General features: G+C 41.7%; 1 protein-coding gene across 7 annotated transcripts in view; it reads right to left on the bottom strand.

Moving 5' to 3' along the window:
* Window positions 1–18,458, bottom strand: part of SHANK2 (SH3 and multiple ankyrin repeat domains 2) — a 544,106-nt gene that overhangs the window by 421,252 nt on the left and 104,396 nt on the right. Inside the window, exon 1 of one of the 7 annotated variants that reach the window (XM_029582899.1) lies at window positions 7,135–7,212. The exons of 5 other annotated variants lie outside the window; for them this stretch is intronic. The gene's annotated coding sequence lies outside the window, so the exon portion shown is untranslated. Of the gene's footprint in view, window positions 1–6,812; window positions 6,831–7,134; window positions 7,213–18,458 lie in introns of those variants that run through there. One more of the 7 variants, XM_029582903.1, reaches the window with a different exon arrangement.

Here is an 18,458-nt window from a genome sequence, read left to right as displayed (position 1 = left end):
TATATATATATATATATATATATATATATATATATATATATATATATATATATAGGAAAACATTCTGCTAAATTCCAATAAAACTCAAAGTGGATTACAGTTTTAAAAAATTCCTAATTTCATAAACAAAACAAGACAGATAAGACAATCAATTATACAATCTAGATAGATTTAATCTATATACTCATCAACCCAACATGAACCAGAGAGTCTCAATCTGAAGGGATGAGCCCATTGGACTTTACTATAACACACTGCTGTTATTCTGCACAACGATCCTAGATCCAAACCCTGATAATTTAACACATGTGCAAACTTACCGCAAAAGTCCCAATTAAAAGCAATAAATCTCACAAGTTAGCTGCAAGAAAAGATCCCTATACCCAGTTTCAGTAAATACAAATGGAAGAATAAGACATCTTGGAAGGTGATTTAAATCTACCTATTTTCAGGTTGCATTAGTGCCTGTAGGTGAGGTGGTAGCAAATTACTTTGAAAGTTTGTTAGTGTGTCACCTTATCTACCAAGGGAGTTACCGTTATGCAAGAACTATAAATGCATGCTCTTACATTAACTTTGACTTTGCCAAATACAGTTTGGGGATAAACTCACAGTTTACTGGAAGAAAATAAGTTAACAATGCAAACCCAAATGGGGAGGGTTTTACTTCAGAACAATTATATTCAGAAGATTACTTTAAAACCTTCACTGAAATGCAAAAGGATTTTGATATTCCTTCCACTCATATTTTTAAATACCTTCAGTTAAGACACACAGTTATTGCTGTAATGGGTTCTTTGCAATCAAGACCTTTGATCACTTCAATTAAGTTTGTGATGCATGCGAGTCTTAATGAGCATCTGTTAACAATGTAAAGGAAGTGCTCCAATTAATGCTTAGAGGAGAACAGAATTTGGATGGTTATAATTCAAAAGAAGTTTTCCATACAAAGCCTCATTGTACATCTATTGATATTAACTATCTGTCCTTCCCAGTCCATTCTTGATGTCTGGATTCAAACCTTTCACCTCGACAACACATCAAGACTTATCGGGGCTGGTTTCTTTAAAGTACGTTCCTTCATGGTCTTAAAAGTTTATTAATTGATACCAACTTTCATACTGTAGTTCAAGCATCCATCTTGCCCCTGATTGATTACTGTAATGCCATTTATTTGAGCATTTCCGCAACTTCATTAAAACTTCTGCTTAACTCTGCCTGAAATATTTCAGGCAAACACCAGTGATGGCATCTCCCCAGTCATTGATAACCAGTATAAAATAAATAAATAAACTGATTTGGTGAGATTGTATTGCCCATCTTGGGCTCTGAGATCTCAACAGCGAGGTATACTTGATGTACCTTCTGCTAGACAAGCATGACGTGCAGTGCCCAGGGGTTGCTCCTTCTAAGTGGCAGCACCCTTGTTTTGGAATTTGTTGCCAGAAGCGATATGTAAAACAGAGAGTATAAAATCCTTTCGATACACTCTTCTGAGCTCCATGACCATACTTGATAAATAAGAATTGCATTTGTTGTTCTGTTTTATGTTTGTAAGTTGTATTTTTAAGCTCATTTAACATGTACATCACCTAGTTCTTTGTGTATAGGCGATTTATAAATTTTAAAGATAAAGATAACTGTCCAATGGGGGAGGGGGGGCGAGTGGCTGGAAGTTTTTTTGTGACACTAAAAGGATAGTGATCAGTGACCACCTTAGAAGAATTCACTTTAAGTTCTTATGCAGGAGTTATTATAGTTCATTATGACTCTATAAAATGGGGTTTTACCCTTCTTTCTTTGTGCCATGTTCATGAGAGAAGTAGGTTTCTCTTATCTATAAATCTAGTAGAAGAACACATAGAAAAGTGTGCCTTCACCCCCTGGACTGTTTTCCCATAAACTGGGCATCCCTCCTCTTCCCCAAAGCAGCCATGAAGTGGCCTCACCCTGTGTGCAGGGTTTGCAATAGGAGCAGTAGCAGAAGCATCAACAGCCCCGGTGTGGAGAAAAAGGGTAGGTGGGCCTTTAGTGCATAGCCTGTGTTGGTCAGGACCTGTTGGTAAATTCTGCAGTGGGAGTGGCCAGCAGAGTGTGACTGGCTGTGGTCTGGCAGGAGGGCGTCTGCAGCTGTGTCTGAGAGGGTGGTGCCACAGGCATACCAGAGCTGGGCCACACTGTGAGAAGGGAGTGCATGTACTCCTCTTTAGACAGTGATCATCAACAGCAGTATAGCAGATGAAGTAACGAGTGCTGCAGGTAGTGGGAGCTGTGGCCAACATGTGCGGTTGAAGCATGCATTGGAGGCAATAGCACAGTGTGAAACTCGATCAGAAACGTGGGAGTGGTGTATATTTGTGCAGAAGATGGCCAGGGTTGGCAGGGCATGAGAAGCACACTGCTGCTGCTGCTGACCATATGGACAACACGGTGTGTTTCTGGATGAGGTACAGCAAAAGCATAACGTGCCTATGGCCAATATGGCCTTGGCCATAGGTGCCAGTGCCCTAGGGGTGCTATGCTGCTGGCTCCCCTTCAATTATTATCCACGGTGGAGGTTGGCAGTGCAGGAGGAGCATGCACTGCCACTCATGGTCCCGGCCCTGTCCTCTTGAGGTTTGCTCTCACCTCCCACTATTTGACAATTGCTTGTTCTCCTTCCCCTCCCAGACGTCTTGGCTGGCCGACCAACAGGAGGAGCAATGGAAATCCTCTCTGCCTCTCCCCCTGCCCCTGGGGGCCAGCACTTCTGCTGCTGATCTCACGAGAACAAACGGCAGAACTGCTTGGCCTGTGAATTTTGAGTATATTCATGGTGCTTGCAGAGACACAGGAGAATGCTTTGCAGCTGTTGAACAGATCCTACCCAGGGCCAGCATGGAGCTCATTCACCACCTGAGAATATCTTCCTCCTAAGCACACAGCCACATAAAGGAAGGTGAAGGGCTGGAGGCTTGGAAATAGGCTGGGGTAGAGCTCCAAGAAGGGTGCGGCAGACAGAGGAATAGATCTGGGAAGGGGCAGGGGGAGGACAAGGCAGAGGAGAGGATAAGGGGCTGAGAGGCAAATGCTGAGGAAGAGAAGAACATTAGAGTTCAACCTTGACAATGGGGAGAGAGGGGAAGTAGAAGGGAAGGGGGAAAGGAGGAGAGTGTTGGGTCCCTCATAGGGAGGGTGGAATCGTACAGGAAAGCGCTGGTGTGGGGGAGGGTGCTGAGGTCCATCCTGGGGATGGGGGGAAAGAAGGGGAAGAATATTGGAGCCTTCGTATCCCGGGTTTCCATTTCTTAGATAAGGTTGTTGTTGTAGGAGTCTTGGATGTTTGTTTATTTGATGTGTATTCAAAGTGGATTACATCCAGGTACTCTGGGCATTTCCCATCTCCAGAGCACTTACCATACATATTTGCACCTGAGACAACGGAAGATAAAGTGACTTACTCAAGGTCACAAGGAGCAGCAGTGGGATTTGAACGCTGGTTTCCCTGGTTTGTAGTCCGCTCGCTGCTCTAACCTCTAGGCTACTCCTCCACTAGTGCTGGTATGGGATGGAAGGTTCTGAGTGCGTTTTTAGCAGAGTTTTGTTTGCAGTGTGCCTAAAAAGAACAATAATATCCAAACTTCTCGATAATTAGGAGCGAGGTATTTGCCACAACAGTAGTAGGTAATCATAAAAGACCAAAACACCTCTATTCTCAAAGCACTTTCCCAAAAACTTGATTCAAAATAATTGTTTGTAATTTAAATGACCTCATATTAGGCTTTTAGTAGTGCATAATAAGACCTGCCATACTGGGTCAGACCAAGGGTCCATCAAGCCCAGCATCCTGTTTCCAACAGAGGCCAAACCAGGCCATAAAAACCTGGCAAGTACCCAAAAACTAAGTCTATTTCATATTACTGCTGATAGTAATAGCAGTGGCTATTTTCTAAGTCAACTTAATAAATAGCAGGTAATGGACTTCTCCTCCAAGAACTTATCCAATCCTTTTTTAAACACCGCTATACTAACTGCACTAACCACATCCTCTGGCAACAAATTCCAGCGTTTAATTGTGCGTTGAGTAAAAAAGAACTTTCTCCGATTAGTTTTAAATGTGCCCCATGCTAACTTCATGGAGTGTCCCCTAGTCTTTCTATTATCCAAAAAAGTAAATAACCGATTCACATCTACCCGTTCTAGACCTCTCATGATCTTAAACACCTCTATCATATCGCCCCTCAGCCATCTCTTCTCCAAGCTGAAAAGTCCTAACCTCTTTAGTCTTTCCTCATAGGGGAGCTGTTCCACATTAAATTTCATCTGCCAATTGGATGCCCAATCTTCCAGTCATGAAAGGTCCTCCTGTAATGTATCACAGTCTGCTTGTGATTTAACTACCGTACTCTGAATAATTTTGTATCATCTGCAAATTTGATAACCTCACTCGTATTCCTTTCCAAATCATTTATAAATAAGTTCAATGTAAGCCGATATGATGTGCCTCACGAATGTCGGCAAAGAAAAGTCTATAAATAAATAAATAAATAAATAAATAAATGTTGAAAAGCACTGCTCCAAGTAGCGGCGGATTCCCGATGAAGACCGGCCTGGGGATTCCCGGCCCAGGAGATACCACATAGTCTGCCGAGCGCGGCTCTGTCACGGCTGCACTCGGCAGACCACATGACTAGCGCAACAGGCCCACCAGGGGATGCCTGATCCCCCGATAGGCCAATCTGTCCCTGGCTCCAAGTACAGATCCCTGAGGCACTCCACTGAGAAAATTTACCATTTAATCCTACTCACTGTTTCCTGTCTTTTAACCAGCTTGTAATCCACGAAAGGACATCACCTCCTATCCCATGACTTTTTAGTTTTCTTGGAAGCCTCTCATGAGGGACTTTGTCAAACACCTTCTGAAAATATAAATACACTACATCTACCGGTTCACCTTTATCTACATGTTTATTAACCCCTTCAAAAAATGAAGTAGATTTATGAGACAAGACTTCCCTTGAGTAAATCCATGCTATGTTCCATTAAATAATGTCTTTCTATGTGATTTTGATCTTGAGAATAGTTTCCACTATTTTTCCTGGCACCGAAGTCAGGCTCACTGGTCTATAGTTACCCAGATCGCCCCTGGAGCCTTTTATAAATATTGGTGTTACATCAGCCACCCTCCACTTCAGGTACAATGGATGATTTTAATGATAGGTTATAAATTTTAACTAATAGATCTGAGGGGGTTTGCTGTTAATGAGATCTAGAACCTAATTATGTTACAATTAATTAAAAAGCATACACCCTTAATTCAATAGAATCAAGCTTCCTCTAATGTAATAGATGGGGGGAAAGGCATGATCACTGAAGCCAAAAGCCTTCATCAGTGTAGGTACTGGGGCATTTGGCTTACAATTTAATCATTACTTGCCAAAAATATTACTTTAACTGACTTTTAAAACAGCTTTTGCATTGTTCATATATATTTTTTTTACTAATGTTCTTTAAAATCAAATGTTTTTGTAACATTCAAAAAGTACTTATTCAAACTAGTTTACGGTCATTTTGATACACAGTACCATAGTAATAATGTCAGAAAAGGACCAGATGGCCCATCCAGTCTGCCCAGCAAGCTTATTCTGGAAGTATCTGCTGCTCCATACAGGATACCCCCAGGTTTCTCTGGTAGTCATATTTACAATCAATCAAAACCAAGCAACTGTTAAACCCATAAGTTACTGCTAGCAACATTGTTACTGCATGAGGAACCTTTTTCATAATTCGGAGAAGGCTGCTTGATAACAAGACTTATTTTATTAAACCAGAGAGGTGTCCTTATCCCAAAAGGGGCAGTGAATTCCCTCTAACTCCACTCTGACCTAGGGACACACTCCTTTTTCATCTCCTGCTGCCTAACAAGATAGAGATCAGTAATTAGTTGGGTGGGGATTAGGGATCACATCTGTAGAGATGTAAGTCATAGGCAAATCTGTTTATAGATTATAACAGGGTTTAACTTTTTTTTTTTAATGGTCTCCCAGCTCATGGTGTCATGTGTGGTGCAGGGGAAGGGCACACTTTTCCACTTGGTCATATGTGCTCATTGCTTGGCTATGCCTCTGGGGGACACTTTGCAGACTGCAGTGTGCGTTTTTGGTGCAGACCGCACATAGCGCTCACATGTGTACAGCCCAGTGCCTCCAAAATAAACAAATGCTGAAGCCAGGAGCCAAAACTGCCTCTTTTTTTTATATACAATATATAGTAGATTTGGTACAGTGTTAAATACAATATTTTTTTTATTTTTTGGTTTACCGATCTTTGTTTCTGCACAAAAAAAATATATTAAAATTGAATTATCCTTTAAACTTTGTGTACTAAGCTCTGACAATGCCATCCTGAAAGAATCTAATTTAATGTGTGTCAGCACTGCTCTTACAAACTTGGCTAGAACATCCTTAAAGTAGAAAGACCCATTGTCACTGGCAGGATATCTGATGTTTTGGAGATTCTACCTATGAGAAAATTCTGTATATTATAGCAGAGCTTGTTATGACAAATTCCAGCAATGTATGGAAAAAATGTTTTGGTTTTTTCATCTCTGATCGTTGGTAATAGTATATGATGATATGCTATATTGTCTGTAGGTTTTGTAAACTCACATTGTGGTTTTTTTGTATTTTATTTACAGAAGGATAGAAACACAATTACAAATAAAGAAGTTGCAGTAAAATAGTTTCAGGTAAGTACTTAACTGAAGCAATTAAGTTTTGTTTTGTCTTTCTGCCAAGTGCAGTAAGGCTTGATATGAGAGAAGCTTTCCAAACCTGACTAAGTAGTAGTCCTGCCCTCTGTGGCGATTTGGGCGCGTACATTTTGCCACAGCGGTTTTGCGCTGCCCTGCACCAGCTCTAAAGATTCCAAATGCTGGGCTTGTTTTGCCCGAATGCTCCCTGCCTACAGAGAAAAGGTCCCCCGCCCAGGAGCCAGCTGTTTTGCTCACACCCAGCCGCCTCTCCAATTTGCAAGTTTCTTCTCGGAAGCTTGCGAGAGGAAAGGCGAGGATTCGAATCAAGAACGCCCCAAAAACTGCTTCTGAATTCCGGATTGATCAATTCAAAAATAAAAATTTTAAAAAGTTGCGCTTACCGGTTCGCCTGCAGGTGAAGGACAGCTTCACCCCGGATCATAAGAGTCTGGTTTCTTTCCCAGTTTCCTGTAAAGGTGGAGGAGGAAAGAAAAAAAAAAAAAAGCCCAAAGAATGACAAACAAGGAGCAAATATATTCAGCTGCCAAAGAGCCACGCCCCCTTTTCTTGTGATCGCAGTGATTCACAGTCTGGGGAGAAAAAAAAGAGACCCTGGAATGCTTAATAAGAGAGAGAGGTAAGGTGAACTGTGTGTGCTAGGAGTGCTTACAGGAAATCATGCAATGCTCCTTTTACCGACATGGAAGTCGTCAAAGCAGCAATAGTGCGGGGGTCTGCAAGCTAGACAGAGACCACGCGCTCTGCTGACAAGGAGTCGGTCTGCTGACAAGGAGTCGGTCTGCTGACAAGGAGTCGGTCTGCTGACAAGGAGTCGCAGAGGAAACTTTCCCGTAGGTCTGCAGAAGCGCGAGCCCTGGTGCCCTCTGCTTCAGGCTCCGTCCTGAGGACAGCAGGAGAAATTTCAGGAGCCTCTCTCTGACATCAGACTTCTCCAAAAAGGAAAATGCATGCAAAAAAAAAAAATGGAATGAGCACCTGGCTCCTCCAGGGAATGAATTAACAGTGACGCCTCTTCTTAAATACCAATCGCTCAGATGGCTGAAGTCCTTTTCTTGTTTTGTTTTTCCGTTGTCCGATGGAATGCAAACTGGGCAGGGAGAGGGCTGGGATCGAGAAGGGATTTGGGAGACGCAGACTGGCAGATGGGAGAGTGCAAAAAACGACCATCACTGGCTTTTAAAAGTCGCTCGTTACAGGAATGGTGAGGAAACGTGCGCCAGCAGTGAGCGCGCTCAGCACGGGCGGGGAGGCGGGATTGTGTTCACCAGTGCTGCCAAGTCGCTAAGTCAAACTAAGTGGTCTTTAAAGGGGATATTATCTGCTGTTGAGAAGTTATTAAATGAACTGGAACCACTTCACACCCGAGGCTGTGATTTTGGAAACCAGCATCCATGTTAGACGCGAGTTCTTAACATGCTGCTAGTTGCATTTGATTCCAGCGCCGCTTCTGCCACCGCAGGCTCACAATGTACTAAGCAGTTTTCCTACAGACACAAAGTGAGAGGAAATCTTTAGTAAATAAGCCCCTATATTTGTACCCGAGGCAACGGAGGGCGAAGTGACTGGTGCCAGATTACAAGCGGGGCCGATACAGAAAACCGCGCGGGAGAGCCGGCGAGCACCCGCTCTCCCAACGCGCGCACGGGCCACTCTCCTGGGCACGCGATTCAGGAAGCCCAGGTATGCTAATTAGGGCCTGCGATAAAAAGAGGCGCTAGGGACACCAGCGCGACCCGAGCGCCTCCTTGTTGACAGAAGCGGCGGCTGGCTGCAGGTTTGACAGCAGACGCTCAATTTTACTGGCGTCGGTTCTCGAGCCCGCTGACCGCCACGGGTTCGGAAAACAGACGCCGGCTAAATTGAGCGTCCAACCCGCGGGCCGTGGGTAGATTTAAACTTTTTTTTTTTTTTTTTTTAACTTTTGGGGCCTCCTACTTAATATCACAGAAAAGCAGTTTTTTCTGCTTTTCTGTGCACATTCCCGATGCCGGCTGAAATTAACTCCTGCCTTTGGGTAGGCGTTAATTTCTGAAAGTAAAATGTGAGGCTTGGCTGCACATTTTACTTTCTGGATCACACAGAAATGGGGGATGGCCACGCGTTTTCGATGCGCTATTACCCCTTACTGTATATGGGATAAAAATAGCATGTCAAACGCGCGCGGCCAAACGCGGGCTACCAGAGCGCACTTTACTGTATCAGCCCGAAAGTGCAGCAGTGAACCTGAACTCTGGCTTCCCTGGTTCTTAACCCCCTGTTTTAACCACCAGGCTGCTAGTTCTCCACTATTGAACCACCCTTGTATTTAATTTGTAATTATGCTTACAAAAATGTGAACATTTAGGGAATAATTGTCAAACAAGTTTACATGCTTATAACTGGGTTTTATGCATGAAAATGCACGTTTGAAAATTGCTGCAATATATGCTTTGACACCTAAATCCTTTTGAAAATTATCCCCTTACTATGCAAAATGCTGGCCAAGAAAGATTTTCCTGGCACTGATGAATACAAATGCAAACTGGAGTTATATCCCGGGGGTGGGATTCAGAGTGCATGGATCCTGAAAGGAGACCCAGTCTGTGATCCTGTCCCAAGAAAGGTTGTTGTGATGGCTGAGAAGAAGGCAAAACTAAAACCTGGCAAAGCCCATCATGCCTCATCTTCAGGCCCCTCCTGTCATAAAAAGCAGAGAGCAGGATTGGGGAAGGTGCCAACTGGGATGAGAGCGGCGGCAGAAACAGAACCCAGGTTTTGGTCAGCAGAGTTGGACCAAAACTCGGTGAACGCTATAGCAGTTGTAAACAGGAGCCTTGCAAAACTAATTTGGAGCAAAATTCTTGAGGACGCTTTTTGTCTGCTTAATTCAGAGCAGAAATGCCAAAGAGGCAATCGTAGATGATCTCAGCTTGGACAGAATGCATTGTTCTGTGAAAATAAAAGCTTCAAGTGTGAAAAGGGATTTGCTTGCTTTTCTAACTCATAGATCAGCAGAGGTTGCACTGATGGTATAAGTTTTTGTTTATTTTAAACGGGAGTCCCAGGGAAAGATACAGACATGGGCAGTACTGAAATTTAAAGCTTTGGAGAAGCAAGTTAACAAATCACTGGTTTGAGGAAGGTTTAATATAATTATCCCTACTGCTCTCCATTCTCTAAAGTACTCCTGAAAGCACGATGAGCTGTTCTTGGATGCAAACACCCACCAGTCTTATAGAAACATAGAAATGACGGCAGAAGAAGACCAAATGGCCCATCCAGTCTGCCCAGCAAGTTTCACACTTTTTTTTTCTCATACTTATCTGTTACTCTTAGTAACCTTCACCAATACGATCTCCGAGTCCCAATACCAGTTTCAGCCCTAGTTGTTAAATAATCATGATAGTAAGCTCCTGGTTCCTAACATCTGGCAGGGTTTATTGAGTTAAGATCAGCGCTCCCTGTAAGGTGCACATGCCATGACTCACCTCGAGGAAAAAGGACCCCAGAAGCTCACCCTGCTGCCGCTCTTGTGCTGGGATGGTGAGCTTCAGAACTCTAGAGGGGGGTTTGGGACTTATCTCCTGGGTGCCGATCTCATAATGCACAATATCAGCCCACAGGAAGCATTAGTCCACGGTTTTTGAAAATGCTTGCAGTGCCAGCAGATGTGGAGGGGCCCTAAGTCGTAGGCTGGCCATAGCAGTCTAAGGTTTTATTTTTTTCTCTTTGCAAGTGGTAGAGTGGGGAGGCGGGGGTCGAAGCCTTGGCAGCAGGATGTTTGAGTTGGGTCTTCAGTCAATGGCCAAGGGAAAGAAGCAGCAGGGGCTAAATCAGGCTGCACGGGTGAGTATTAGTTTTGGAGCGAAGCTGGCAGTACCAGTGTGAATCCAACTAGAGAAGGAAGCAGTTATTAGGAGAGGGAGGGGGCACAAGGTGATGCAGTAGCTGAGGAGGTCAGTGGAGAGAGACAGCAGCAGCTGCTTTGAAATTTAGGTCTAGCAGGTGGGGAAAGGCAGGAGCCAGATGCTTGGGATGCTGGGGGAGGGGATAGGAGGCAACATGGATGCTTGAAGGAGAGGCAGCAGGGAAGCAGATGCTAGGACAGAGAGAAATGAAGCAAGAAAAAGTAGCAAGAATGTAAAAAGGAGACCTGATCTGACTGTGAGGTGATGCGGAAGGAAAGAGGGGAAAATGTAAAGGAAGGGTAGAAAGATGTGAGAAGAGCTCCCACAACTTCTCATGTGCACCAATCAGACCTGATTGCGGGGGGCTGTCTGATCATCTTGAGGTTGCAAAATAGTGACAAGGCAGTGGCTAGAGCCAGAAAGGATGCACAAGCAGCAGAAAAAAGGAAGGGATGGTGGCACAGTAGACACGGGTCATTGATGAGGCCTTACCTAGAATACTGCATCAGTTCTGGAGGCCACAGCTCAAAAAGGACAGAGAGGCTAGAGGCGGTCCAGAGAAAGGCAACCAAAACAGTGTGGGGTCTGCATCCGAAGCCAGATGAGATGGGAGTTTAGTTATTTTATTTATTTTATATTCCGCCTTCCAGATAAAAATAAAAAGTCACTCAAACTGGTGAGAAACCTAATACAATCAGATTCCAATACAACATAAATCCATAACAAAACACCTAAAATGTATAATAATAAACAAAGGGTATAAGGTAAAGACATTTAAATGCCTGAAAGTTATTAAGGCATAAGAGGAAAACCTGTTTCAAGGGAATGGATATTCTGCATCAAGAGTCCCCTTGATGAAACCTGTGGAGGATGAAACAGGGATCCTTTTGTTTGGCCATGATATCAGATATGACCAGCATGTATTTAATAGGGACTGACATGAGATATGACCAGTTCTATCAACATGTATCCATGATCATTGAAAGAGAACATGAGATTTGATTGGTGTGTGATGTAAATTGAGGCATGATATCAGATATGACCAGCATGTATTTAATAGGGACTGACATGAGATATGACCAGTTCTATCAACGTGTATCCATGATCATTGAAAGAGAACATGAGATTTGATTGGTGTGTGATGTAAATTGAGGCATGATATCAGATATGACCAGCATGTATTTAATAGGGATTGACATGAGATATGACCAGTTCTATCAACATGTATCCATGATCATTGAAAGAGAACATGAGATTTGATTGGTGTGTGATGTAAATTGAGGCATGATATCAGATATGACCAGCATGTATTTAATAGGGATTTGACATGAGAGAAGACCAGTTCTATCAGCATGTATCCCACATGATCATCGAAACAGAATATGAGCTAAGTTTGTTATGTGATGTAAATTGAATTGTAGTAGCAATCACAGTATGTGATTAAGACTTACCAGGGTTATTGTTTAAGAGATTATACTGATATGAATTGGGTCAGAAAACTGTGGTTGCATTTTATTGATTTATTGGGTATGGTTAGTATTTTTTCTTAGTACTTACAACATGTATTTTATGTCTTGATTTTAATTTTATGATATGTTCTTATAACAATTATTGTTAATAAAATGTATAAACGATTGATTTATTGTCCTGCTCTGTATATATTCAGTATGTCCTGCTCTGTATATTTAGTATATATTCAGTATGTCTACAAATGATAATAATAAGGTCAACATATAGGTCTTTCTTAGATTTTATACTATTACTGCTCATATACAATTATTCTACCACCATAGCTCAACCAAAAACAGGGGTTTTTAACATGTGGTGCTATTATTATTATTTTTTTTAAATCAGTAAAAGTGCTTTTGCAACTTGTAGCTAGGTTCTGATGACAATTGGGAATGAGAAGGCACATCTTTCCTTCATAATTTCTAGCTGCACCAACTGGGAAATGAAGCAAAGGTTCTAGCTTTAAATTATGTACAGGAAATATTGCTAAATTATAAATATGTTAAAGAACTGCCCTTGTCACAGTGCGTCTGATTAACAATAGTAATGATATTTCATTGTTCAAGCTTACATACAGTATCTGATTGTTATCCTCCAGTCCAGGTGGCACAGTAAACCACTTTGATGACTAGGGAATATTATAGTTGCTTTTAAGAAATTAATGCCATTTTATTTCCAGAATTACAAAATGTCAGATATGTAAGAACCTATCAGGTTTAATTTAGCTGCGACTAGAAAAGTTAAAAAAAAAAAAAAAGCATGATTGCAATATTAAACTTTGCAAATAATCCAGATATTTATAAGTGGGTGGAGGTAGCTGGATCTTAATCATGGGACTATGATAACATTGCAGAAAGCTGGGGAATAAATTACCAAGTGTTAGACCTGGTACCAGGGACACACAGGGGAGACAGAGGTACTAGAGCCGCAAGCTCAGCTGGGGGGGAGAGAAGGCAATGTCAAAATTACAAGAATATATTTCGGAAAAAGATGAGAAACTGGAGAGAAAGACTGCAAGGAACGTCTGTATAAATAAAGGTTCCTAGGTATCTCAAGAAACTGTCGTCAAAATGTAATCAGTTTGAGTAATGAATGCAATTCCCATATTAGCACTTATGAGAAGTGAACCATTGCAGGCTACGACAATAAAGAATTCTGAATTGAAGCTAGGAAAATCAGGGTGGAGTTTCGGTACAATTTTCCGGATTCTTTTCAAATAGAGGGCAGGTGCAATTACATTTCTGCCCGGATTCCAAAGATTCTGAAATCAGCACGGGTGACAGCATAATTATATCTGTGGGAAATAAAAGGTTTGAAGGGAATGAGGCCCCAGTGTTCTCTCAGTGGGATTGTGAAGTACCCCCACCACGGTGACTGCATATTGATGTTTATGAGCAATCTTACAGTTTTTCACTTTTTTTTTTTTTAATAATGCAGGAGAAAGTAATGAGATAGCCCTTGTGTTCTGCAAGGGACAATAGGATCACAGCTTTGCAGCTATGAAACTTAGTTTTGAAAACAAACAAGAACACGTACTTTTTCAAACTAAAGGGAGGTCATAGGAGAGAGAAGAGTTTGCATTGTGTATTGTGGCAGATTTCATCGCTTGGCTGGTGAAGAGATGGGGCTGTGATATCAAAGCTGGGAAGGCAGTCACTAGGGTCCTCTCTCCTGCAGAATTCAAAGATCCTGCACAGGGCAGGAGTAAATCGCCACAGAACAGAGCTGACTATTCCTCGGGGAAGTTTAAATGCCTCACTTGCAGAGCAAGAAAAAAATATCCCCAGTTACCTGGCCTGTTTACACACTTCAGACGTTCTGCAGACTGACGGGTGTGTTTTCATTATTAAAATCAGCTGAAGAACTCGTTAGCCCAGTTATGTGGTTCTGTACCTGTATGCATGTACAGGAGGGGAAGAACTTGGTGACCTTACATGGAAGTGAACAGCAGTGTGCCATAAAAAAAATGAAAGACCAGATTCAAGTTTTGGCCATAATTAGAGCAAAAAAAAAAAGGTCCACAAAGTACATAAAGGTCAATTGCATCTTGCATCCTTTGACCAAGGTTTTAATTGCCTGTAGCTTCATGCAGAGGGGGGAAACCCCTTAAAATTAAAGGGATCCAAAGAGAAGTCCTGTACAGCTGACAACTAGGAAATATTCTTATGCTAGAGCACAGCAGGCAAGGGCCTATGGGCAGATCTAATGGTCCTTATCTGCTGTCATTTACTGTATGTTGTATTATTTTTTTCCATCTGTAAAATACAGCAGTTCGTATTGTTCATCTGCAAGATTAATCAGAATTTCACAACTGGGCATGGCTTTTCCAGCAATATAACTGGATGCTTCTGATTTAAATTTGTCAAGAAGCACTAACTCTCTCATTTCTAGTAACGAGTCCTAAAAAAATAAACTCTACTACTCTACTACCATAAGATCGAAGAATCTAATTTAAACTTATTTAAGAAACAAATAGGTCCATTAGATTAGTAGTTAACACCGAGTCATAGCGAATAACCAACATATAGTGGCATGCTAATTCTAAAAGTCTTCTTTCAAACCTCTTAATTTAATATTGATTAAGCCTTTTTAAATAAAGTGAATGTTTAATAATGCAGCACACTCAACTCCCTCTTGTCTCTGTCTGTATAATGAATAAGCATTTGCATGTTTATGCACCAAAGGATTCCTTAGAAAATGCAATAAGGCCAATATATGAATGTGTGAAGAAAATGAATTTCAATTTTGGAAAATATAATACACTTGGGGCTGAGGACTTCCTGGTCCTCGTGCTGGAAGAAGTGGTATCTTACTTTTCCACAAATGTCTTACTTAACCTTCTACTATGGAGAGGTGACCTATAGAGGGAGGGAGCCAGTGTGTGCAAGTAGGAGTTTCTGAATAGGAAGAGAGATTTCTTGGGGAGTTTGTGATTCAAGGAGTTTGGAGTCCAACAAACTCCCTGCTAATCATTCCAGGCCAGCAGGGAGTTTTCCTGACTTGACGAAAGATAGGATAACTCTTGAATGCTCATCGCAAATGTATGACGTTAGTCCAGTAAAAAGGCCTCACCTATAATTTATTTGTTGAGCCTTAATTCCATGTATCCAAGAAGAGGCTAATTCAGCAACTGCAATTGTCTGCCTTTTCCAAGATGATATTTTCATTCTCTTCAGCCTCTGAGTTAGGTTCAATCCACTCTCTTACCGAATATTGCTTTTTGAACCCACAAAGCTGGTGTCAGGACCACAAAAACCAAGCATCAGTACTTCTTTTATTTTATGTGCCCCTAGCTGGGGTTACACTCTTATTGCCTCTTTGGTGGTGAGACACATTCCCATGCACAAGTCGTCAACATTTATCACAGCAGCCGACTTAGTGGTGGCTGCACTATTTTAGTCAATTCTAAAATAAATTTATGGAGGGGGAATTATCTCTCTCTTTATTTAAAGACACAGTAGTAAACAACAATCAACAGTGGAGCAGGCTACAACTTCAATAAAATTTACAGAAACAGTTTAGCATTCATTAGGAAGATAACTCTTAAATAAAGACAGAACCATCCTTGACCTGACTATATGGAGTAACTCCATTGCCAGTATGTCCCCCACACATTTTCATAGCTCTCCAATTTATCCTTAAGAGAAAATGACACCCTCTCCATAACTGCTATATCAGGTAGGTATTGCAATGATTAAGTTGTGGAGTGGTCTTCCAATAATAGGCTATTGTAATACAGCAGCATGAAGTACGGTCTCCATAACGACATTCAGAGCCTGTTCGGCCCATATACCTTGCAAACGTAAAGGCACTGTCAGCTGTGTAGTTGAACTAGCAAGTGCATCATCCCCAAAATTCTTTTACAGTCATACAGTTCCACCACATGTCTCTATAGGAAGCTAGAATACTGCATCCTCTCCAACATAGCGGACTTGCCACACTAAATCTGGCAAAACATAGGGGACATCTAATAAATTCTGGTTTTTTTTTATAGTGGTCTTTCTGGGATTCCAAGTTGGGTAACTGGGAGGCCAGCTGGTCCCCAAACTCATACAGAGTGGGCTTAAGGGAGACTCTCTGTGAGAGGTTGCTTAGTTGGGCTTTTGTCTTCCTCTGGATTCTAGCACGAGAATGTTCCAGTAGAATCAATCATTCTCCCTCTGTGCTCTCACAAATGCTATTCGTGGATGCCGGGAAAGAAAACCCTCTTCAACGTTATTATTATTTCTCATCTTAAACTTTAAAGGTGAATTTTAAAAGCTTGGCGCATGTGCACCAAGCAGATTTTAAAAGCCACCTGGATACACGCGTATCTCCCGCAGAGCTCACATGTCCAAGCTTTGAGATGTGCACGTAAATACTCATGCACCCCGGCCGCATTCAGAGGTCCCCCGCTGCGTAGCTTTACTTCTGCTATGCATGACATGTAAGTTAAAAAAATAAAAGGACTGAGCCATTTCTGAGGGGTTTAAAGGGTCTGAGGGGACCTGTCTTAACTGGACAAATCGATGGATGAACTGGTAAACTGGGAATAGCATGGGCTTGCAAGCTACCCAATTTAAACAGTAGAAGCGGGATTAAAGTTTGGCAATGTGTTCGCAGCCAGACTATTTTATAACATGCACGCATAGGTTTTAAATGGCGGCAGGCCGACATATGCGTGCAAATGTGCGCCAGATTGAAAGTTACCATCTTAAGGAGGCGTTCATCTTTACTTTTGCCTTTGTTTTGCTATTACAATGTGCCACGAGGATGCAGAAATTGTTCCTGTACATTTCTCTGCTCGTTACAATGGACCCTCAAAATGCCAACTCAGCCTCCTCCTCATACTGCCCTCCTCTGTCTGCCTATTCCTCCCCCCCCCCCCCGACACACCCCCCCCCCCCACTCCTCCTCCAAGAACATCAGGCGCTAGTATGAAACTTTAATTTCCCAAAGGCATAGATGCATTCTCCCTTCACTCGCTGCAGAGAAGTCTTACACAGTATTGTTTAGTATCTTGATTTTCAGAATAATGTCCTGTAATTTGATTTAAAAACAGGAAAATGAAAGCTTTTGAGAAATGCCTTGTATTATCGTCAATACAGCTTCAAAAGGTAATTCAAGGCACAGTAAATTATATTTTGTGCTTGCAATAAAAACAGATAGCTTAAATCCCAGGCATCATCTTTTAGATCCCTGAACAAAAGATTGAAAAGGTGGCTAATTCAGTAAATATATAAAACTTATTTTGCAGGCAAAGCTCTGTGCTAAAACCCATTAAAATAAGCAGTGCTGTACTATAACATTTTAAGGTTCTGTTTAAAGTATTCAGTCACATATTAAACTGTCATACTTCCTGGTAATAACCTTGTTATAAATGAAGACAGGTGTTAATGACAAAATTAATTGAACTAGAAATGTAAAGGCTTTTAGGTGCATTTTCTCAAAGCAGACGAAAGCACCTAGTGTAGTGCTGTCAACATGTCTGTCCATTGCATTAATAAAAAAGAAAAAGCCAAACAAATCAGCAGATCTACATTAAGTGTCCATTTCTGATAGTTCTGGTTATGTCAATGTCAAATGTGGCAACTGCTTCATCTAATCCACAGACATTGCAATTGCCCATAATGGGCAGGAAATAACCCCAAACTAACGCCATGCTCCCTCTAATTGTGATTCTGCTCATATTGTTTAGACACTGTCCCTGGGGGTTACCGTATGCCTGCAAAACACAATGCAAACTTATTGAAGCTAAGAGTTGTTTGAAGGATAAGAGACACAAAGTGCTGATTGTGGTGGATCACATTAAGGAATGATATATTTTTGAAGATTTGCAGTATTGGACAATGGATGAGCAATGCTTAAGGGGGTATTGTTGAATGCAAATTTTCTCTTTTAGAGCAGAAGTAAATTTTCATGGTAGCACATGCAAGCCTATGGACTTAATTCAGAACTGAAGTGGCAAGTTTCAGTGTGAATTTTTGCCAAAGCGTTTATCACATTACAGTTGGAGTGGAGGAGTATCCTAGTGGTTAGTGCAGCAGGCTGAACACCAGGGAAGCCAGGGTTCAAAATTCCACTGACCCTCCTTGTGACCTTGGGCAAATCACTTCACCTTCCATTGCCTCAGATACAAATAGAGATTGTGCGCCCTCTGGGGATATAGAAAATACCGTATGGAACTAAATGTAACTTGCCTTGAACTACCCATGAAAAGGCCTGATCTAAATCTATAAAAAAAAGTGTTTTCATTATGTGGACTCCTGTCGTCAGCTAGCAGCACTTATTACACACAGAATATGGCCTTTTTAGTTCATTTTTTTACA

This window comes from Rhinatrema bivittatum, chromosome 17 (assembly GCF_901001135.1).
Source record: "Rhinatrema bivittatum chromosome 17, aRhiBiv1.1, whole genome shotgun sequence".
Taxonomy (NCBI): Eukaryota; Metazoa; Chordata; class Amphibia; order Gymnophiona; family Rhinatrematidae; genus Rhinatrema; species Rhinatrema bivittatum.
The sequence above is the reverse complement of the archived record's forward strand: the minus strand, read 5'-3'. Positions and strand labels throughout refer to the sequence as shown.